Raw genomic sequence first — 22,650 nt, 5'->3', positions numbered from 1 at the left:
CTTGGAAAAGAGGCTTCACATGATAGAGTACAAAGAACTTTCCATTTAGAGAAACAGAACCTGAGTTCAAATCCTACCTCTGCCACACTAGTTGTGTGACGTTGGGAAAGTGACTCCACCTCTCTGGGCCTTAGTTTCAACCTCTATAAAATGAGAGGGTTAGACAAAATGACCCGTAAGGTACCTTCTTCCTCTACATCCATGATCCTCTTTAGGATTTAAAAATACTAATAATGAAAGGCCCTATGACCATACTAGCTGTATTATAAAGAAGGGATTCTTTAGTAAAACTAGTTTTCATTAGTGCTTTTAAAAGTTTGCAAAATGCTTTATGTGTATTATCTCATTTTATCCTCAGAAAAATCCTGGGAGGTAGATGCTAGTAGCATCATACCCATTTTAGGAATTAAGGCTTTGAGGTTAAATGACTTACCCAAGGTCACACATCCAGTAAGTGACTAAGGCAGAATTCAAACTGAGGATATCCTTCCCATATCTGACATTATATGAATTCTAAAATGATTGATGGAGAAGAAAGATTTTAAGGATGTTTGCTCAGGAGAAAAGAAGGCTCAGGTTGCGATATGATTTCTGTTTTCAAGTATTTGAAGAAATATCAAGCAAGCAAGGAGTTAAACTTGTTCTGTTCATTCCCTCACCAGTAGGTAATTTGGAAAAGAGTGGTTCTCAAACTTTGGGGTCTCAGGACCCCTCTACATTTAAAAAAATATTAAGGATCCCCCCGGACCTTCTGTTATAGCTGTTCTCATTTACTAAATTAGAAATTGAAACATCTTCATATTATTATGAGAATAGTTTTGACCTCCAGGTACCCAGTGGGGTACCACTGGACCAGGCTTTGAGAAGCACTGATGTAAGGAAAAGTGGGGGTTTCAGTTTGATGTAAGGATGAACTTTCTATTACACTCTCCCAACGTAAAATGGGGCTCCCTCCCAAGAACATTGAGTTCCCCTTTACAAAACCTCTTCAAGGAAAGGCTGTGTTATAGGAGTAGTAACTGGGTGGTGCAGTGGATAAAGTGTTGCACTTGAAATCAGCAAAGACCTGAAGTTTGTTCCAAACTGTGATTCCAGTAACCCTCTGACTTCAAATCCACTCACACCAGTCACTGCTTTCTTCCTAAAGGGGACTAAGCCAAAGCTGGCTGATCACAAAGTACAATGTTTGCTGTGTTTAAAGACAGACACCTGTGCAAAAGCCTTGACTAAGATTGCAGATGCTGCCTTTCATTTCCTATTTTGCATATGTTGATTAAAACTTCTAAATATCACTGCCCAAACCTGAAAGTCTATTTCCTTGCAATGGAATGGAACAAGCATTTATTAAGTTCCTGCTACATGCCAAGCTCTATGATAAGCACTTTATAAATAGTATCTCATTTGATACTAACAACAACCCTGTGAGGTAGGGGCTGTTATTACCCCCCATTTTACAGGTGAGAAAACTGAGCAACATAGAGGTTAAGTAACTGGCCAGGGATATACTACTACTAAGTGTCTGAGGCTGCATTTGAACTCAGGTCTTCCTTACTCCATGCCTAGTGCTACAGGCAACTATTTAAGAAAAATGTACACTTGAATATAAACATAAAATTAAACAAAAAGGCCTAATGAAGCAGATGGCCAAGAAATTGGGGGGGGGGCAGAGGAATGCTCTGTTTTTAAAGGAAGTATGGGGCACACCTTGGGCCTCCTTCCTTTCTGAGTATTAAGCTCCTATCAGAGTTCTTGCTTAGATACTGGCCAAAGAAGAGAGATGAAAATATGAAATAAGTTCTTATAAAAAATTAAGAGCAAAGTAACTTGGCAATTAAGGTTTTGGTGGCAATCAGCGTAGGACTGAAATGCCCCTGAAAGTCCATTTCAAGGCAGTCTTAAATCAACTCTTCTGAGAATCAGCAATTTCAGGAAAAAAAACAAACAACTGCACAAATGGCTACTTAATTTGCTAAAACAAATGAACTGTGCTCTTAAAAGCATGCATTCAAAATGTCTTTAATTCGATATTTTTGAAGTTCATTTTCTGTAAATATCTCAAAAGGGAACTGGCAGGCGCTTACTTTGCCTACCTCTCTGGCCTATTTTGTTTCTTCTCCCGAGGGCACTCTCTTCATAGCTGTGTGCCCAAACCTTGCCCTGCTCCCTCAGTCAGGATAGCCTACAAGTACTTTAGTTTTCTTTTGTAACACAAGAAAGAAAATCTTCTATTTAAATGCTATGGTATAAAGAGGGGTGTGTTTGGAGTCAGAGAACCTGGGTTTAAATCTCAGCTCTACCACTTACCATCTGGGCGACCGTCGGCAAGTCACTTCCCCTGCATGTCTCAGTTTCCTCTTCTGTAAAATGAAGGACTAGAAAAGATGCTAAGATCCCTTTCAGACCTCATGTTCTATGTCTAGCCACTTTCTGGGGCTGTCTACAAGTGAGTATCTGGCCTTGAACTGTCTAGAATTTTGGGAATTTCAGAAATTTTGTGTCTTACAGGGACCTCAGATTTGCTTTTTTCTGTTTTTAAAGGCATAAAGAATGACACTACTGTTTCTTGGCCTCTATCACCACAATGGGAGTTTAATGAAATAGATAATGGGTGGTAGAGGGGAGAGAGGTGATTCCTGAGTTATACTCTTACAGAAACTGTAAAGCAGAAGGATTAAAAAATAAGTGCAAGCTTGGAATCTTTTTTCGGTATGGGCAGGAAAGAGGAGGATGTAAGAGACTCCGACTGGATTGCTACAAAAATATGCAACTTTCTGAGCATCTGGTGTGAGTGGGATAGTTGGCTGTGTGTGAGGGCAGGGAGTAAGACCAGGCTGAGAACAAAATAGGCAAAAAGATACCTTGTGCTGATTGTTTTTTTAAAGATTAATATAATAAAACCAAATAGAGGGTCAACATTTTTCTTTTATGACCTTCAACCCTCCTGGGCTGAATTAATTATGATAAAAGAAATAATTGCAGAATGAAGTGTAGAAAATAAAACCTAACAATTTATTGAACACCCTGTGAATAAATGATCAAGTAAAATTACCTAACCAGTAGTTGTAAGGTTCATACTTGTAGGGGTGCAGTGGTAGGGGAAGGGAGGGAGAGGAGCAGGAGGGAGCTTTTGCCTAGGCTCCTTTAGGAAGAAAGCAGTGACTGGTGTTAGTCTTAAATCAGAGAGTTGCTGGAATGGCAGTATTAAAAGAAACACATCTAAAATACAGGCGATCACACACATTGCAAGGTAAGGCCCAGATGAAAGCCTATTATTTTCAACTGAATAAAAAAAAAACAGCTGCAATTACAATTTTGTTTAAGGCAATAGCAAATGAAGATACTATGAGAAGAGATGAGCAGGGGAATCTAAATTCTGATAATGACACCATATCTAGTGAAACATATCCATATGTAAATAAATGCATAATTAATACATAAGATTAATACATTGATAAGAAAATAATAAATAACAACAAGACTCTTCAAGGAAAATTTAAATGAAATGATAAAAATACCTAGATAGCAAGACATTAATTCTAAGGGATATTAACATCACTGTGTCAGACCTTGTCAAATATAACAAAAGATAGACAATAGGGAAATTACAGACAAATGAGATATTAAGCAAAATGTATTCGATTGACCTATGGTAGCTTCTACATGGAGAAATGCATGCATTTCCCAGGCTCCCATGGTGTGTGGATGTGTGTGTATACATACACATATATACATATACATATACATATATATATACATATATATACATATATATATATATAAAACATCTTATGCTGGAGCACAAAGAACTTATAAACAAATACAAAAGGCAAAACTATTAAGCATGTCCTACATATAAATTATGAAATTATAATGACTAAAGAAAATTTGAGTAAAATATGTAGACCTAAAGATTAAAAATTAACCTCCTAAGTGATTGCACAAAAAAGTAAATCATAGAAACAATAAAAAATTAAATAAGTGAGCATGCCATAACTTATGGGCTCTGACTAAAACAGTACTTAAACTTATATCCCTGAATATTAGCAAAAGAGAAAAAGAGATATCATTGTAGAACAGTCAAAAGAGGACTGGCTCAGGAATCAGAGGAGCTGGGTTCAAATCCTGTGTGTGATGTTTATCTGAGGCAGCTTGGCATAATGGAGTGGAGTCAGGGAAACTTGGACTGAAATCCCACCAAAGTCCCTTACTAGCCATTTGACTTTGGAAAAAGTCATTTAACCATTCTGTACCTCAGTTTTCCCCTCTGTAAAATATAGGGGCAGGTGGAATAGTTGATTGCAAAAGGTTCCTTTGAGCCCAAATTCAAAAGGCAAAGAACAGAAAGTTAAATCTCTTATAGTCAAATCAAATCAGTAAGAATTTTCTAAGGTTTAGTATGTTCCAAACCCTGGGCTAAGCCTTGAGGAGACAAAGAAAGGCAAAAACAGCCCTTGCCCTCAAGGAGCATATAATCTAATGGGGCAAATGACAAGCCTACAATCAAGATATATACAGGATAAAGTGGACATCATCTTAGAAGAAAAGGGGATTGGGAAAGACTTGTAGAAGATGAGATTTTAGCTGAAATTTGAAAGATTCTAGGGAAGCCTTACAGCTGTGGATAGGAGATGAATATGTAGCCAGCCATGATATGGAGATTATCAAAGACAAACTAGGGGCAGCTAGGTGGCACAGCGGATAAAGCACCGGCCCAGGATTCAGGAGTACCTGACTTCAAATCCGGCCTCAGACACTTGACACTTACTAGCTGTGTGACCCTGGGCAAGTCACTTAACCCCCCTTGCCCAGCAAAAACAAACCAAACAAACAAAAAAGACAAACTAGGCTTCTTCAATTATTTCTTTTTTTTAAAGCAACAACTTTTACACAAAATACATGCGTGTACAGTTAGGATTTCTTTTCTTTTTTTTTTTTTTAGTGAGGCAATTGGGGTTAAGTGACTTGCCCAGGGTCACACAGCTAGTAAGTGTTAAGTGTCTCAGGCTGGATTTGAACTCAGGTACTCCTGAATCCAGGGCCAATGCTCTATCCACTGTGCCACCTAGCTGCCCCACAGTTAGGATTTCTTAATTACTTTTATATCATAGACTCCTCCGGCAGTTTGGTATAACCTATGGACCCCTTCTCAAAATAATATTTTAAAATGTATAAACTAAAATACATAGGATTACAAAAGCACCTAATTAGATAGAAATAAAGCTAAATATTTTTTTTCTCATGAAAGGTTACAGATAGCCTGAAATTTATCCCTTGGAGAGCCGTTGGGGGGGGGCAGGGGGAACTGAGGACTCCAAGTTAACAATCTCTAATATAAAAAGAAGATTAAGACTTGGACAAAATCTTTTCATCAATCATCTTTACTAAGTGTCTGCCAGCCAAAATCTTTAAGGAATTGACCTATATCCATAAGATAAAGAGCTGTTTCCCTAATAGACAAGTGACCAAAGAATATGAACAGATAATTCTCAAAAGAATAAATGCAAATAATCCATAACCATCCAAAAAAGTTTTCAAAATCATTCATAATAAGGTAAATGCAAATTAAAATACCCCCAAGGTACCATCTCACACCCATCAAATTGGCAAAATCAGTAAAAGTTTAAAAAATTCTTTATTGGTTGGGATGGCTGAAAATAAGCACTCTAATTCACTGGTGGTAGAACTGTGAATTAGATTCAACAGTTTTGTAAAATGGTTTGGAATTAAGCAAGAAAAGTTACAAAATTGTTCATACCCCTTAACCCAGTGGTCCCACTACTGGATTGACTGGTTATTGACAGCAAGAAAAGATTTATCTGATGAAAATATCCATTGCAGCAGTGTTTGTAATAGCAAAACACTGGGAACAATCCCCTGGGGAATGGCTAAAAAATTGGTGGTACATAAATGTAATGGAATCTCCATAAAGAATAATGACTGTGAAGAATTGAGAGAAACATGGAAAATGACAAAGACTAAAGAAAACCAAATCACAAGGCCCAGTGTAAACAACTAAAAGTCAGCATGGTGTAGGGAAAAGAGCTGACCTTAGGGTCAGGAAGACCTAGGTTCAAATCCGACCTCTGAAACATACTGCCTCTCAGTATTCAGCATAGCTATCTCAGAAAAGAAGGCCCAGAATAGGCACCAATCTGCACTAGTAGAGGGTGTTTGCTCATTGGAAGTTCACCATACCCATAAAAATCACAGGTCTAATTTAAAAACAATAGCAGCAACAACAAAAATACACAATTATGACAACGATATATACAAAGATAAAGCAAAAGGGCATAGTGGAAAGAGTAGCACCAGCTTTGGGATCAGAATGTCTCTGAGACATCCTGGCTGTGTGACTTTGGGTTGGGTGGGTGGGTAACATCGCTACTAACAGAAAACTTAGACTCATCCTCTCTTTTAACAAATGAAGAACTCAAGTATAAGGTTGCCTATACATACTATCAGTTAAAATCATACTTTTATACTTTTTGTTGCTTAACTTTTCAACCAATCAATGAACATTTTTAAGCACTTGCTATGTGCCAGGGGCTGTGTTAAAGTGCTGAGGATTAAAAAAAAAAAGACTTTTCTCAGGGATTATGCATAATGGAGTTACCAAAATGTGAATATGTTGGGATATTTTTAAATGATGCAATAAACCAAAATCTATCCATTAAAAATAAAGAAAAAGAAAATGGAAGAAAAATTAAATTAAATGAAAATGAATGCTGCAGGTCCCTTCCCTAGGCTCACTTCTTATCATGGGCAGGCAACATTACCCATATAATCCAAATTACTCAGGCTGCCTGAAGAATTTGAAAATAAGTCATTAGTATTTTGTCTAGCTAGCAGTGAATATACCCAGATCACTTTGTGGCCTCCCGTTCTTTTGGTACACTGAATGCCTACCTTGAATTGGGTTGATGGCTTCCAAATAAGCCATCATCTTTTCATTTCAGCCTTCCCCCTGTAAAGGCAGGGTACCTACTATAATTTAGCACATTTGAAGATGCTTTCTTCTCAGGCTGTGTCTGGGAAAGCAGAGTGAAATGAAATGGAGAATTGAGATAATTATCTGTATCTTTTAGGTAAACAAGAGAAGAATCTGTGATGGATGAAAAAGTTTCCTTTCCTAGGCCCAGCTACCCAGATGGGCATTCTGTGTTCATCAAACCCACTGACAAATTGGTTAAGTCTCTTCTTTCTAATGCTGATGCACACATGGCCTGTCTCTGGGCCCTGGGGGTAGAGGTGACACCATTGCCAAAGAGTTTAGTTCCAGCACTGGAGAATTCAGACTATTCAGTTGCTTGCACTCATGCCAAACAAAATAAAAATGTGCTTGACTCAGTTTTCCTTTTCATCCAGATGTTTTGCCATTATGCAGAGAAATCCTGTACCAAGTACACAGTAAAAGTGTGGGTGGGTAGGAACAGAATGACTTTGAAAAGAAAGAAAAAAGGAAAAACCATCCGCTTCAGGCAGCACGAAAAGCTTTTAGACTGTTGTTTTCCTGTCCTTTCCCTTTCATTAAGGGGAGCCTGAGAAAGCTACTTAAATGGAGAGTATTGCGTGGTTTTTTTTCCCTTTCAGAGGAAGTTTTTGATAAAGAAAAGTATGTTTGCATCCTTGAACTAAAATAGCCAGCTAGAACTTCGGGAAAGAAGAGATGAAAGACTTTTTGATAATGTCAAGAAAACTCTGGGGCTTGGACTTCCTTTTGGTGTTGGGTGCTCACTCATCTTTTTGTCCAGAGAGTCTCTTAGACCCCTGGATCGATATTTTCATTTGCAACCGGAATAAACATCAGCACTGTCCCCGATTCTCCTGTCGAATTAGCTCTTTAAAACTAGCATTAGAAAGAGAAAAGCAAATATCCTTAGCAATATGGAGACAGAGAAGCCTCAGGTTGTCTTCCTCAGATACCTTCTAGCTCATCCTCCTGGACAAGTCACTTAGCCTTTCTGAGATTGTTTTCTCATCTATAAGATGGGTGGGGTTATTAGAGTGATGAGGGTTGTGAGGAGCAAGTGAGATTACTGCACTGAAATGCTATGTCTACATTCATCTCATCAGTTTCAATACATGTTGGCACATCTAGTTTTTTATGCTAAATCCAAAGGGTCATAGGGTTAGGGTTAGAAGGGCCTTCCAAGGTCAAAGGATGAGAGGATCATAGATTTAGCTCTGGAAGAGACCTCAGAGTTCATCTAGACCAATCTTGACATTTTTCAGATGAGGAAACAGAGGCCCAGGAGGGGTAAGTGGCCCAGGGCCACAGAGCTAAAAGGTGGAAGATTGCAAAGAACTCTGCTCTTCTTTGTTTTCATTGATTCTTTTAATCACAACTCATTTATTATGTTTTGAAAAGGGAGATCTTTTCATCATCCGTGTGAATAAATTAATATCAAACAAAAATATGCATAGATAGGCGACAAATCTTGAGAAGCTAGCTGGATGACAAGTATAGGGTTTGTAATACAAAACCTCAAAAAACCCAACTTGGATTTGCATAATAATGAGGCTTTTCAGACAGAGTTTTAAGGGATTAATTTTCAAATGGATAAGGGAGAATATGCACCCCAAGGGAAACAGGATATAGACATATGAATAGACCACATCAGAACCCAATAAGAATAAGGACGGTGATTATCACTTTTAATCTAAGAGTCTAAATAATGCCCTAAGAAAAAATTCTCTGGAAAGCCCAGGCTGGAGATCTTTTTTTTTTTTTTTTTTTGGTGGGGCAATGGGGGTTAAGTGACTTGCCCAGGGTCACACAGCTAGTAAGTGTCAAGTGTCTGAGGCCGGATTTGAGCTCAGGTCCTCCTGAATCCAGGGTCGGTGCTTTATCTACTGCGCCACCAAGCTGCCCCATGAAGATCTTTCTGAGGTAGGGCCCCAAGCAGTGGTTCAGGATGCCCATCTTCAGAAAATAAGGGGGATAGTTTCCTTAGGGTTGCAGCAGTGTTTCCTGAAGCCTTCAGTCCCCCTGGATAAGGAATTTTTCATCTCTACTCAGTCATTTGCTGTTTCATTTCTAGATTTCTGGACCAGAAGGAATCTAAGTAGCAGGGTGGACACAGTTCTGGGCCTAGAGTCAGAAAAACTTGACCTCAAATCTGGCCTCGGATACTAACTGGCTGTGTGACCCTGGACAAGTCACTTAACCCTGTTTGCCTCAGTTTTCCCATCTGTAAAATGGAGATCATAATAGCACTCACCTACCACAGTTGTGAGGATCGAAGCAGATAATAATAGTAAAGTTCTTAGCACAGTGCTTGGCACACAGTAAGCACTACATAAATGTTAGCCACCACTGCCGCTTCTGCTTCTGCCGCTGTTATTATTGTTAGTGTTGTTGTTGTTGTTGTTGTTGTTGTTCTGATGTCAGGGATTCTTTGCTTTTTTTGTGTCTTGGACCCTTTGAGCAGTCTGGTGAAGCCTATGGACTCCTCATGTTGCTAAATGCATAAAATGGGATTACAAAGGAAATCAATTGAAATAAAGTTATCAAAATATTTGAGGGGCAGCTGGGTGGTACAGTGGATAAAGCACCTGCCCTGGATTCAGGAGGACCTGAGTTCAAATATGACCTCAGCCACTTGACACTTACTAGCTATGTGACCCTGGGCAAGTCACTTAACCCTCATTGCCCCACCCCCTCCCCAAATTGAAAAAAAAAACAACCAACTAGTTTACAGACTCCAGATTAAGAATTCCTACTCTAATTCCTCTGTTTCAGCTCTGTCCCCTTCCCTCTCACCTACCACTTATTTTTTAGGGAGGAAAAAGGGAAAATGGCTTGCTCAGGGTTACGTAATTGTAGAGCCAAGATTTCAAAGGTAGCAAATAGAGTGGTGGACCTGGAGTCAGGAGATCTGAGTTCAAATCCTGCCTCAGACACTTAGCAGCTGGGTAACCCTAGGCAAGTCACTGAACTCCCCACAGTCACAGCTTCCTCCTCTGTAAAATGGAGACAAAGATACTGACAATTCCTTTCTGCCCCCCAGGATTGTTGTGAGAAAAACACTATGGAAAGGTGAGTCATTATTAAGTATAGGTCTTTGAGGTTGGGGGTGGGGGAGGGAGAACTAGAGTCAGGAAGAACTAAATTCAAATCTAGCCTCAGACTCTTACTAGCTGTGTGACCCTGGGCAAGTCACTTCACCCTGTTTGCCTCAGTTTCCTCATCTGTATAATGAGTTAGAGAAGGAAATGGCAAACCACTCTAGTACCTTTGCCAAGAAAACCCCCAAAGGGGGTTGGATACAACTGAAACAACTGAATAACAAAGATACTATTTGCAAATTTTCATAATTCCATGGGAAAATTAATGCCATCCAAAAACCCCTCCCCATGTAGAAATAATAAGCACATAAGTTCTTGGGTTCCACAATGTACCACCACCACTACCACCCCCAAGCTGTTTGGGCCCTTTGTAAAATGCTGAAAAGTTTTAAGGGCTAGTGAGGCAAGATGAGAACTTACGATGGCTCCCATCATTCCATTCCTTTCAATTCAACAAACATGTATTAAGTGCCTACTATGTACCATATATTGTACAAAGAGCTAGGAGACAAAAATGCGGAAGCCCTTCACTAAGTTCAGCAGGGGTAGGGGGCGATAGTTCAATATGTGTTTGATAAGCATAATAAAAGGCAGTGGGGGTGTAGATATAACTAAAGGCTGAGGGGATCAAGTAAGGCTTCATATAGGAGGTGGTGCCCCAGTGAGGCCTGCAAGTAAGTCAACAGTGCTGGAGTGCTTGAGTTCAGGACAAAAAGCCTCTCCCTAATCCATCATCTTTCCTCTTTAACCTTTCTTCTTCCCTTCTCTTGTTCCTATTTTAGTTTACTCCCTCCTTCCTCTCTCCTTTTGTTTCTTAACAGTGATGTGGTCAGACCTGCACTTTAGGGACAACACTCAGGAGGTATTCAGTTGATCAGTCAATGAGCATTTATTAAGCACCTACTATGTGCCAGGCAATAGGCTAAACTCCAGGGGTACAAAGAAAGGCAAAAGACAGTCCTTGATCTAGATACCTCACAATCTAGTGGGAGAGACAACGTGAAAACAAGCTATAAACAAGAGAGGTAGGAAATAATTGATAGATAGAAGGCACTAGAATTAAGGGAGACAGGGAAAGTCTTCCTGTAGGAGGTAGGATTTTTGCTGGGACTTTAAGAGAAGCCAGGGACGGGGGCAGCTAGGTGGTGCAGTGAATAAAGCACTGATCCTGGATTCAGGAGGACCTGAGTTCAAATCCGACCTCAGACACTTGATACTTGCTATCTGTGTGACCCTGGGCAAGTCACTTAACCCTCATTGCCTCAAAAAAAAGAGAGAGAGAGAAGCCAGGGTGAGGAAAGAAGGAAGAGCACATTTATGAGAGATGTGAAGGTAGAATTGAGAAGTCTCGGTAACAGATAGGATATATGGAGTGAGTGCCATTGATAAGTCAAGGACCACACTGAGGTTGCCAGACTGGGAAGACAGTGTTTCCCTTGACTGTAATAGGGAAGTTCAGAAGAAGGAAGGGAGATGATTTCTCATGTGGATGGGCTATGACATGCACAGGTTCAGGAAATACTTACTCCATCTAAGCTGTGGATCACAGAATCTCATGAGAGACAATTATCTAGTCAAACCCATACCTGAACCATGTCCTTAACCTCTATAGCATTTGGCTGCTAAAATCAAGTTATCAAAATATTAAATTATTGTGACTTGAAAGGGAATTTTGAGCATGTTAATTAATAAAAGCCTATTTTAGTGGCTTAATTAAATTAAATGAATTAAAATAATTGACATGACTTCCCCTCCCCTGTGTTCTCTAGGATATTCTCTCTTCCTTTGGCTTCTGTGCCATTTTTTTTTCTGGTTCTCCTCTGGATGTCATAGAGACTTTGTAAGCTCAGTACATCCAAAAGATAACTCATCATCTTCCCCACTCCCCAACTCACTCATCCTCCAGACTTTATTTCTCTTTCAGCACCCCTATATTCATAGGCATTGAATTCCATAAGCTTGGATTTGCCCTCTACTCTTCTCAGAAAAAGTCCCTTAATACATCTATCTCTTTCCAACTTTCTCCTCTCTCATCATCTTTCCATAAAGCTATCAAACTCATTGTCCTAAAGCATTTCATTTCCATGCTCAGAAACTTTTAGTGACTCCCTATTGCCTCTAGGATAAAGTACAAACTTCCCAGTCAAGCATTTCTTGACCTACAATCTGGTCTCCAACCTACTGATCCAATCTTATTTCTCGTTACTCCCCTTTATGCACTTTGTGCCCCAGTCAAGATGACCTACTAGCTATTCCCTGAACTAGACTTACCTTTACAATAACTTTTCCCAATATTTGGAATGCACTCCCTCCCCCAAATTGTGATGTTTCCTTCAAGGCTCAACTCAAGTGCCACCTCCTCCATGAATACTTCTCCAACTCCTCAGTTGATAGTGTCTTCCTTCATTATTCAAACCTCATGTTTATTCATACATATTATATTTCCCCCTTCCCCGTGACATTAGCTCCTTCTGGGAAGGTGGGATTTTATTTTTGTCCTAATATTGCTATCATCCAGCATGATGCCTGAGATATAGCAAGTAATTAACCAACATCTGATGGATCAAACTAAGTTAAATCATCTCTACAACATAAGCAATCATTCACCTAGTGCCAAAGGGAAGCTGGAACAGGTGGAATTAGTTGGGGTAGTCAGCTACTGTCTGGGAAAAGCCATTTTGGTCCTGATTTGGGTCAGCAAAGAGCCATAAATGGAGAGTGTTGCCCATCAGGGCAAATCCTTTCTCTTGTAAATGGGTTTCCACACAGAAGGAGGATTTGAATCCTAACCAGCCCCCAGGTTACCCTAAATACCCTTCCAGATTTATTTTCATAAAACAAGGTTGTCTTTAAATCACTTCCCAGCTCAAAATTCTTTTTTAAAAATGTTCATCAGCTGGGAATTCAAGAGCTTGTAACCTGGTTCCAAACAACAGAAAAAGCACTAGATATAGAGTCTGAAGATCTGGGTTCAAATAAGAATTCCATTAACCTATGTGACATTGGGCAAATCACTATAACTATCTTTAGCTTCAGTATCCACATCTTTAAATGGACAGTGTTGGGACAGATGACTGCCAAGGTTCTTTCCAGTTCTCAATCCAATTCTATATTTTGTGATCTAGGTAAGCATATCCAACTTTGTCATTACTGTTCTTGAACATGGCACAATTATCACCAACTCAAAGTCTTTGCTCATGTCATGCCCCAACATCAGAAAGGACTTACCCCTTATTTCTACCACTCCTTCTAGCTCCAATTTCTTTATGAGATCTCTCTTGACCATTCCCACACACCCTGACCGCCCACCTTTTCTATGGATATCTTTCATCCCAACTCTCAATCATCTACTGTCTCAGCTCTTTGATATGTTCACATCTTGCCTCCCTAACTGGTTTGAAAGCTCTTAAGGACAAAGGTGTCTTACATTTCTTCTGTCCCCTTCACTTTCTAGCCCTGGGTTATCCACACAGTAGGAACTGAATAAATCTGATCTGAATGAAGAGAAGAAGCCAATTCCAAAGCATATGGCTAATCTTTGGTCTGTCAAATAAGACCAGATATATGGGCCACTAAAATAGGCTTTTATTAACATGCTGAGAATTCCTTTTCAAGGCTCAAACAATTAGCGATTTCAATACCCCCATTCTATTTTTTTGCGGGGCAATGGGGGTTAAGTGACTTGCCCAGGGTCACACAGCTAGTAAGTGTCAAGTGTCTGAGGCCGGGTTTGAACTCAGGTCCTCCTGAATCCAGGGCCAGTGCTCTATCCACTGTGCCACCTAGCTGCCCCCTATACCCCTATTCTTAAAATTCCTTAGGAAGTGAGGAGAGTAAGGGCTCAATGAAACTTGAAGTTGCATCTGCAAACCAAGAAATGGCTTGTATGAGTTCTGGGCAAAGTTTCAGATCAGGAGCTTTTCCCTCTGACTGCCCCACTTGGTATTGGAATGACTGAAATGAACCTTATTGAGGTAGCCAATTGTCAAAAATCTTTTTGCCCATTGTGAAGCCTCATTACTCTTCTTTTTCTTTGGTTCGGATCTGCCATCATGCCAAATTTGGCTTAAAGGGTAGAGAGAACATATGTTCTTTCTCATAAAAGAAGAAATCCTATAGGGAGCAGGAACCTGGCTTATATCCAGCACATGCAGTTTTCTGTGAGCTCTTCTGATAGAGGATAGGACACAGTGGAAAGAGATTAGGTTTGGTGTCAAAGCCTATGGTGTCTCTTTTTAATATTAAGCCACATGACCTAATCTTTACAGATCTTAGTTTTATCATCCATAAAATTTGGAGATAGATGGATAGATGGATGGATAGATGGAGAGAGAGAGCTGCTAATTTCACAAGGTGAGGATCAAATGTGATCGTGGATGCAAAAGACCTTTGTAACCACAAAACCTATACAAATGTAATTTATTATTATGGTGTACAAATCCAAGAAGATAGGAAATGTTCTTGGGCCTCCAACCAGGAAGAGAATTATAGGATCATAGATAAAGAACTGGAAGGAACCATAGAGGTCCTTCTTTCCAGAGAAGGAAACTGAGGTTCAGAGGTGGAGTAGCTTATACAAGGTCATTAGTAAATTATCAGAGCTGGGAATAGGCTCTAGGTCATCTGACTGAATGTCTAGTATCCTGTCCTTTCTAACACAATGCAAAGAAGCCTTCTTTTCTTCACCTGGCCATGAAATTCTCTATTACACTGTTCATTCAGGGTACTCTATCAGGGCTTTTACCATAATTCATTTCCCTTCAGATCAATAAAAGGTCATCCTACTATGTGCAAGGCAGAGGTAGTATGAAGCTACTTTTAGAAGGTAAGCCTTGGAATCAAGAAGATCTTAGTTTATGTCCTGTTTATGACACATGCTAGCTATGTGGCCATGGGCAAATAACTTGTCTAGGACTCTAAGCTGCAGAATTGTCCATCTTCAGGGAAGGGAACATCTCTACTAATACCAGACCATACTCATTGGGAAAAAATCGTGCAAGGTATTTATGTAACTCTAGGCTAAGGTACCTTTAGGCATTTCAGCATGAATGGTGCCCAGAGAAAGCCTCAAAATTGCATATGCTGGGGCAGCTAGGTGGCACAGTGGATAGAGCACTGGCCCTGGAGTCAGGAGGACCTGAGTTCAAATCCGGCCTCAGACACTTAACACTTACTAGCTGTGTGACCCTGGGCAAATCACTTAACCCCAAATGCCTCACTTTTTAAAAATTGCATATGCTTTTCTAGAGTACAATATTGTGGATTTATTTAGAAATGAAAGGAACTCATTGGCTGAGAGTCGCAACTCCAGATGAGGGGTGATAATGGAAATGGGGAAATCTAATTTTTTTAAACACAACAATTGGACAGATTCCAAAATAAATTGGATCATTAACTTATGCATCGCTGGGGGCTCATTTCTATATTGAGGATCTATTTCTTTTCTTGACTACCATGTCAACACAACTCCCCTTGTCAAGATACAGGATAAAAATAGAATGAAATTTTCATCTTCCCAGTAGATTTTTAAGGTACATTTGTCAAAATTAGGAAAATGGTGGGATTCAAAAGATCACAAATCACAAATCCAGATCATTTTCATACCTGCTAATTGGAATTTCTTTTTTTGTTTTGTTCTTTGCAGGGCAATGAGGATTAAGTGACTTGCCCAGGGTCACATAGCTAGTAAGTGTCAAGTGTCTGAGGCCGGATTTGAGCTCAGGTCCTCCTGAATCCAGGGCCGATGCTTTATCCAGTGCGTCACCTAGCTGCCCCCACTAATTGGAATTTCTGAAAGTATAAAGTCTCTTGTTTAAAGCAAGATATGCGGTTCAAGTAAAAAAAAAGTTTCTTCAGAAGGATTTTACCAAGTCCATTCTAGAGAAACTGTGTCAGTTTTCATCCAGGATTTAATTATTGACATAATTGGCACAGCAGATAAAGCACCAGGCCTGGAGTCAGGAAGACCTGAGTTAAAATCCAGCTTCAGGGGCAGCAAGGTACTACAGTGGATAAAGCACCAGCCCTGGATTCAGGAGGATCTAAGTTCAAATCTGGCCCCAGACACTTGACACTTACTAGTTGTGTAACCTTGGGCAAGTCACTTAACCTTCATTGCCCCACAAAAAATAAAATAAAATAATTTAAATTTTAAATAAAAAAAATCCAGCTTCAGACATTTATTAACTGTGTGACCCTGGGCAAGTCACTTAAATCTGTTAGCCTCAGTATCCTCCTCTATAAAATGTGCTGGAGAAGGAAATGGCTAGCCACTCCAATATCTTTGGCAGTAAAACCCCAATTGGGGTCACAAAGAGTCAGACACAACTGAACAACAGCTATCATCATCATCATTCTTAAATGGTGTATTTAAAATGCTATGTTGTTATTGTTCTGTTGTTTCAGTTGCGTCTGACTCTTTGGTAGGCAACTGAGGCAAATAGGGTTAAGTGACTTGCTCAGGGACACACAGCTAATAAGTGTCCGATTTGAACTCAGGAAGAAGAGTCTTCCTGATTCTAGGCCTGGCACTTTATCCTCTGCAGCACCACCTAGTGCCCACAACAATAATAGCTAGCACTTATTTAGCATTTACTATGTGCCAGGCACTGTGCTAAGAACTTTACAAAATATTATCTCATTTGGTCCTCACAACAACCTTGATGGGTAGATGCTACTATGATCCCCATTTACAGATGAGAAAACTGACGCGGTAGAGGTTAAGTGACTTTGAACTCACATCTTCCTGACTCCAGGTCCAGTGCTGTATCCACTGTTCCACCTCTAGCTTCTTCTGTATTTCATTTGAGTCTTCCAAGTGAGGTACTCTTATAATCATTTTATTGATGAGAAAACTAGAGTTCAGAGGCTCAGGATTTTGACCACTGTCACACCTGGGATTTAGACCTAGATTTTCTATGATTCTGTGTCTAGTACTCTTGCCACAATATCCCACCTTCTCTTTCAGTGTGTCATGTACATAGTGCAGAAAGGAAGCCCAATAGTTGACCCACTCCATGACACTATTGTTCAGACTGGTTTAGCACCTAGGTGACACAGTAGATAGAGTGCTAGACTTGGTTTCAGGAAGTCCTGATTTTGAATCCTGCTTCAGACAGTTACTATGTGACCAGGAGCAAGTAATTTAACCTCTTTCCAACTCAATTTCCTCATCTACGAAATGGATAAAATAATAACACTTACCTCCCAGGGTTTTTATGAGGGTCAAATGAGATACAAAGCATGATATAAATGTTTACCATTATTATTATTTTTTTTTAGCAACCGAAAACTACATCTAAAATACTTGCTGTTTCATCCTAGCTATCTTCTGTGTGACATTTTCCCCTTTCTTTTAAAGCAAAGCTACTTTGAAAAAAAATTAGTTACTGGTCATATCTAAACATAAGACTCCTGCCACTAGCCTGTCAAAATTTAACTTCCTCTTATCAGATGGACAAATAATTTCTTGGGCAACTGGCATGGAAAGTAATGGTGGTGGCAGAGGTTGGGGTACAGTCTCTGACTGCTGTTGGACTTTCTTGCAGGTGTTTCATGGTGCCCTCTATGGCAGTGGTGTCAAACTCATATAGAAGTATCCCTGTGGGCTGTATATTGACTGTTGTTGTTGAGCCTTTTTTCAGCAGTATCCAACTTTTCGTGACCCCATTTGGGATTTTCTTGGCAGACGTACTGGATTAGTTTGCAATTTCCTTCTCCAGCTCATTTTAAAGATGAGGAAACTGAGGCAAACAGGATTAAATTACCTGCCCAGGGTCACACAGCTAGTAATTGTCTGAGGCCGCATTTGAACTCAGGAAGCTGAGTCTTCCTAACTCCAGGACTGATGCTCTATCCACTGCAGCACCACCTGCCTGAATATTGACTTAGAAAAACACAAATTACCCTTATCTATGTTATTTTTATTTATTGGGTTAAATTTTTGCCAATTACATATTGATCTCAGGGCAGGACTCTGTGCCCACTGGAGGCCACTTTGACACCTCCGCTCTATGGCAACTACATGACATACATTACAGATGATATATCTGTTTCCGAATATGCTCATCCCTAAATCACTGGGTATTGAATGGTTATTGAACACCTATAGTGTTTTACCTATAATCTAAATCAGGATGCTAGTAAGGTCAAGTTTTAAGTAGAGCTGTTCTCTCTAATATTGGTGATTGGTGTTAGGCAACGTTTCTACACTATGCTCATGCTTGTGACTAAAGAAACATGTCAACAAGGCTGTTGACTAGGATAAGGGATAAAGTCAGAGAACATGAGAGAATTCTATTTTTTCTCCATTTTGTACCTTTGGTTTCCATAGCACCATGCTCAGGGCAACATAGGAGCTATGATCCTTGCTCTCTTTGATCTTCTAGAGTCATGTGATGGAATCCTCTGGAGTCATGTGATACAGAATCCTCTGTTCAGTTCTGGGTTTTAGACTGCTATGTGTAAGTAATTCAATGTTGACTTATATGGAGGAGAAACTGAAGCTAGTAACTATATCCAGTTAGTCTGGTAAGTTAGAGCATAGTGTTAAGAAATCTGTGGCTCCAGATACAATGCCTGTGTGGGCCAGCATCAATCTGGGAGGCAAGAGTGGGGAGTTTGGAATTAGAGGACCTGAATTTCAAAGCCAGCTTTTCTTCTTACTCTATGTGTGATCTTGGAGGAATCAGGTGATCTATGTAAGTCTCAGAACACATCTGTACAGTCAAGGGGATTGGAAGAGATCCTCTCCAAATCCTTTCCAGTTGTAGATTGATGAACCTATGCTATGAGCAAATTCTAATCATACCAGTGAGATCATATTTTCAAGGGTTATGACTATATATCAAAAAGGAGGTAGATTAAAGGTTCCATTGGGAATATTGGTCATATTAGCATAGAAAAGAATAATCAAAACCATATGTAAGAAGAGCAGGAAGGAAATATATGCTAGCATAAGGTGCTATGATATTTTTATTTCTACTTGTTTCTGAAGATCAGCACCGCCTCCCGCATGGCCCAGCCACTTGCTACTAATAAACTACCAGAACAATAAGAACTCCATGCAGCCCACACTATAGCATGGTTTATGTCGATCCTATGCTGGCTTTTTATGTTCATTAACCTTCATGAAATAAATATAAAGACATAAGAAGCTTTCCAATGGTGTCCTGGCTGACTTTGTCTTTTCCATTCTGTGTTTTAATCACCTTCCCCCACCGTCTGTATCAGCTGACATTGCAACAATTGAGCCTAGATGCAATAACAAATTGAAAAAAAAAAGACCCACAATGAAATTCTTGGCATTTGCATTGCCTTGTCAGTACTCACTGCGGGCAAGAGCAGATGGTAGCTTGTCTGCCTCGATGTTCTTTTAAGACTTCTCAAGGAGTACTGCACAGAATTGTTCTTGGACAAAGTCTCCTATCCATACCTTGACTTGGGTATGCAAAACATATGTGACATCACACAAGGCTCCCTAACTTGAAGTTATCTTTAATCCAAATGAGACATCAAGTGATTGAAATTACCCATCTAAGTCTAGTTTTGCCCATAAAATCAACAACTCAGCAAAGATTTCATTTGACAATGGCATTACTGAAAGATCTATGCAAAGTATTAAGAGGAAGGAATTTTTTCATACTCATGAAAAAGTAGGGAGAAAACTGCAAAATCACTATTTCTTGCCAAGGATAAGAAAATATAAATACAGACAGCAAAGCAACTCAAACTGTAAGGGCATTGCTTGGTATTCTTCATGTTTATGTGTCATATAATGAAAAAGGCCATCAGCAAGTACAAAGTGTAAATATATTTGAAAGTGTAATGGAAACAAGGAAGCAGGCTAGGGTTATGTTCTTTGACGATTAGCACTCCCTTCTTTGCCTTTATCTTATCCTCCTGGTTATCAAAAGAGAAAGAACACAGAGAGTCATTTGTTCTCTCTCAAAGATTTTCATTTGGCCAAAATGATGACATTTACCTATATAAATACAGGAGAATTGGAAAGATGAGAACACCTTGCTTGCTGGTCAGATTTTTATGGTGTTCTTGTAGCAGAATAACTCAAAGGAGATATTCTTGCTTGGAAATAGGTGCAACAAACAAACAGGAAAAACATAGCTTCCCATATGGACTTGGTGAAGAGCAGATACGGTAGGACAATATCTTCTTTAAGATGGACTGTTTCTTATTATTTAAAAGTTGTAAAATAATCCTTCTATAAGCACATTATATCAAAAAATGACAACACAAAGATCATCTATGGGGTATAGTTATAATTATATTTAGCCTTCTCCTCAACTTTAGAAAAGTCAAAATATATAAGGGAAGTTCCCAGCAAAGGTGACAGTTGGGTATAAATTTGGCTAACATGTTCTAGGAATGTAATTGAATATTATTGTGTTTAAAATGATGAATATAAAGAACTCAGAGAAACATACACAATAATTCCAATAATGTAATTAAAAGAAATACCTTAAACAAAGCTAAATTCTGGGTAATTATATTGATCACTCTTGAACCTAGAGAAGAGATAAGGAAATTTACTACTCTCTTTTCAATGAAGCAGTGGCAAACTGGGAGGGGAACAAGGGTATATCCAGAAATTTCTGTCATAAAAATACAATAGGGGGCAGCTAGGTGGTGCAGTGGAAGCACCGGCCCTGGATTCAGGAGGACCTGAGTTCAAATCTGACCTCAGACACTTGACACTTCCTAGCTGTGTGACCCTGCGCAAGTCATTTAGCCCTCACTGCCCAGCAAAAAGTAAAAAAAAAAAAAACCCACAAAAAACAAAATGACAATAGGGATCAATACATTAAAAATTGTCTTGGAAGCTAAATCATTACTATTCCCCTAATACTGAACTGAATCTCACAATGGTGAAAGCACCTTGAATTTGAACAAATAAATTAAGCTGGTATTTGGAGATGAATGACCTCTTGACATCTTATATACCCAATGCTTGACAAGCTTCAAAACTTTCAGAAGAAACCTTTTCAGTGTCTTCGCCATTTTTATATTCCTTAGAATATGATTCAGCAAATCAATCAGTAAATATTTACTACATACTCACTAGCTGCTGGGCACTATGCTATGTTCTGAGGAGAAAACAAAAAAAAATTCCCTTCCCTCAAGGAGCTTCCAGTCAAATACAGAGACAACATGTGTGTGTGTGTATACATATATATACATATATACATACATACATATATATATGTACACAAATAGGTACATACAAGATACATGCAAAAAAGATAAAAGATAAGGCCAGAAGAGAAAGCCATTAGCATCTGAGGAGACTAGGAAAGGCCACTTATAAAAATAGCATTGAAGTTGAGTCTTGCTGGAAGTTTGGGACTCTAAGAGGCAGAAGTGAAGAGGGAGAGAAATCTAAGCTTGGGAACCAGACAGTATAATGTCTTAGAGATGAGTGTTATAGCATCATGTATATAGGATAAGTTGGCCATTATGACTAGATTGTAAGAAGATAGAAAGATAGAAAAGGGGCAGTTTGTGAAGGACTTTAAATGCTAAGCAGATGATTTAACATTTTATCCTTTGGATGGCCTGGTGAATTTTTTTTTAACTGTATAGCATTTGATCAATCTGTATCTGAAAACAAAGTTAGGCATGCAAAATTGCCAGTTTCTATCATAGGATGCTAAGCATATATGGAGATTTCATCACATGGTGGTATCAGTCCAGTGTTACTTATGGTTGGCAGCTCAGAGCTTACATCATTACTAATTACAAATCATGTATTCACCCCCCAATATCTAGAATGTGAATAATAAAATATTTCCTGAACCCTATGGTGAAAATAGCATAGTCTGAGCACAGAAAGTTGGAGAAAAAAAATACAAATGAAAAAGAATGGTCCATGTGGGAGCCGAGACAAGTTTTCATCTCTCACTAAAGTTGTAGATGCTTCTTGGAATATATCCTCAACTGGAATGGAAGCAGATGGCCAACTGAAAATTGGACTTGAAAAGGAAAGAACTAAAAATAAAATCAAAGAAAAATAAAGAAAAGGAAAGAACTGTTTGAAAGAATCATAGGTAATTTTTTGGAATTGTTCTTCATTATGCTGTCCAGCTCATCTCTTTCCTCCCTATTCAAATGCCAAGATGGTACTCGAAATATTTATGAAAAATGTAAGCAGAAATATTGATGTGTAATAATTTGCTTTAGTATACTATCATTAATATTGTTTTTCTTCTCCATTTTCATTCTCATTTGCAGAGTAAAGTTAGTAGTTGTCATAGGAAAATGAGCATAAATCACTTCTGTTCTAATGAGGCATGACACATTATATAACTGTTAACACAACAAAGAAATTCTGTGGGAATAAAAGCACAAACTATAAATATAGACTACAAGTGACCCATAATAAATTCAAGGTTATCCAATAAAATTTAATCCACCAGAAGGTGTCTCATAGAGGAGTTCCCAAAGCTATTTTCAGTGATGACTGCCTCATTGGAAGAAATAAGTAACCCAAGGCCAATTTTAGTTCCACAGAACCAAGGAAACACACTTTTCTCTTTTCAGTGGAAAGGTAGGGGACATCAGATGTGG

This window comes from Dromiciops gliroides, chromosome X (assembly GCF_019393635.1).
Source record: "Dromiciops gliroides isolate mDroGli1 chromosome X, mDroGli1.pri, whole genome shotgun sequence".
Classification (NCBI taxonomy): Eukaryota; Metazoa; Chordata; class Mammalia; order Microbiotheria; family Microbiotheriidae; genus Dromiciops; species Dromiciops gliroides.
The sequence above is the reverse complement of the archived record's forward strand: the minus strand, read 5'-3'. Positions refer to the sequence as shown.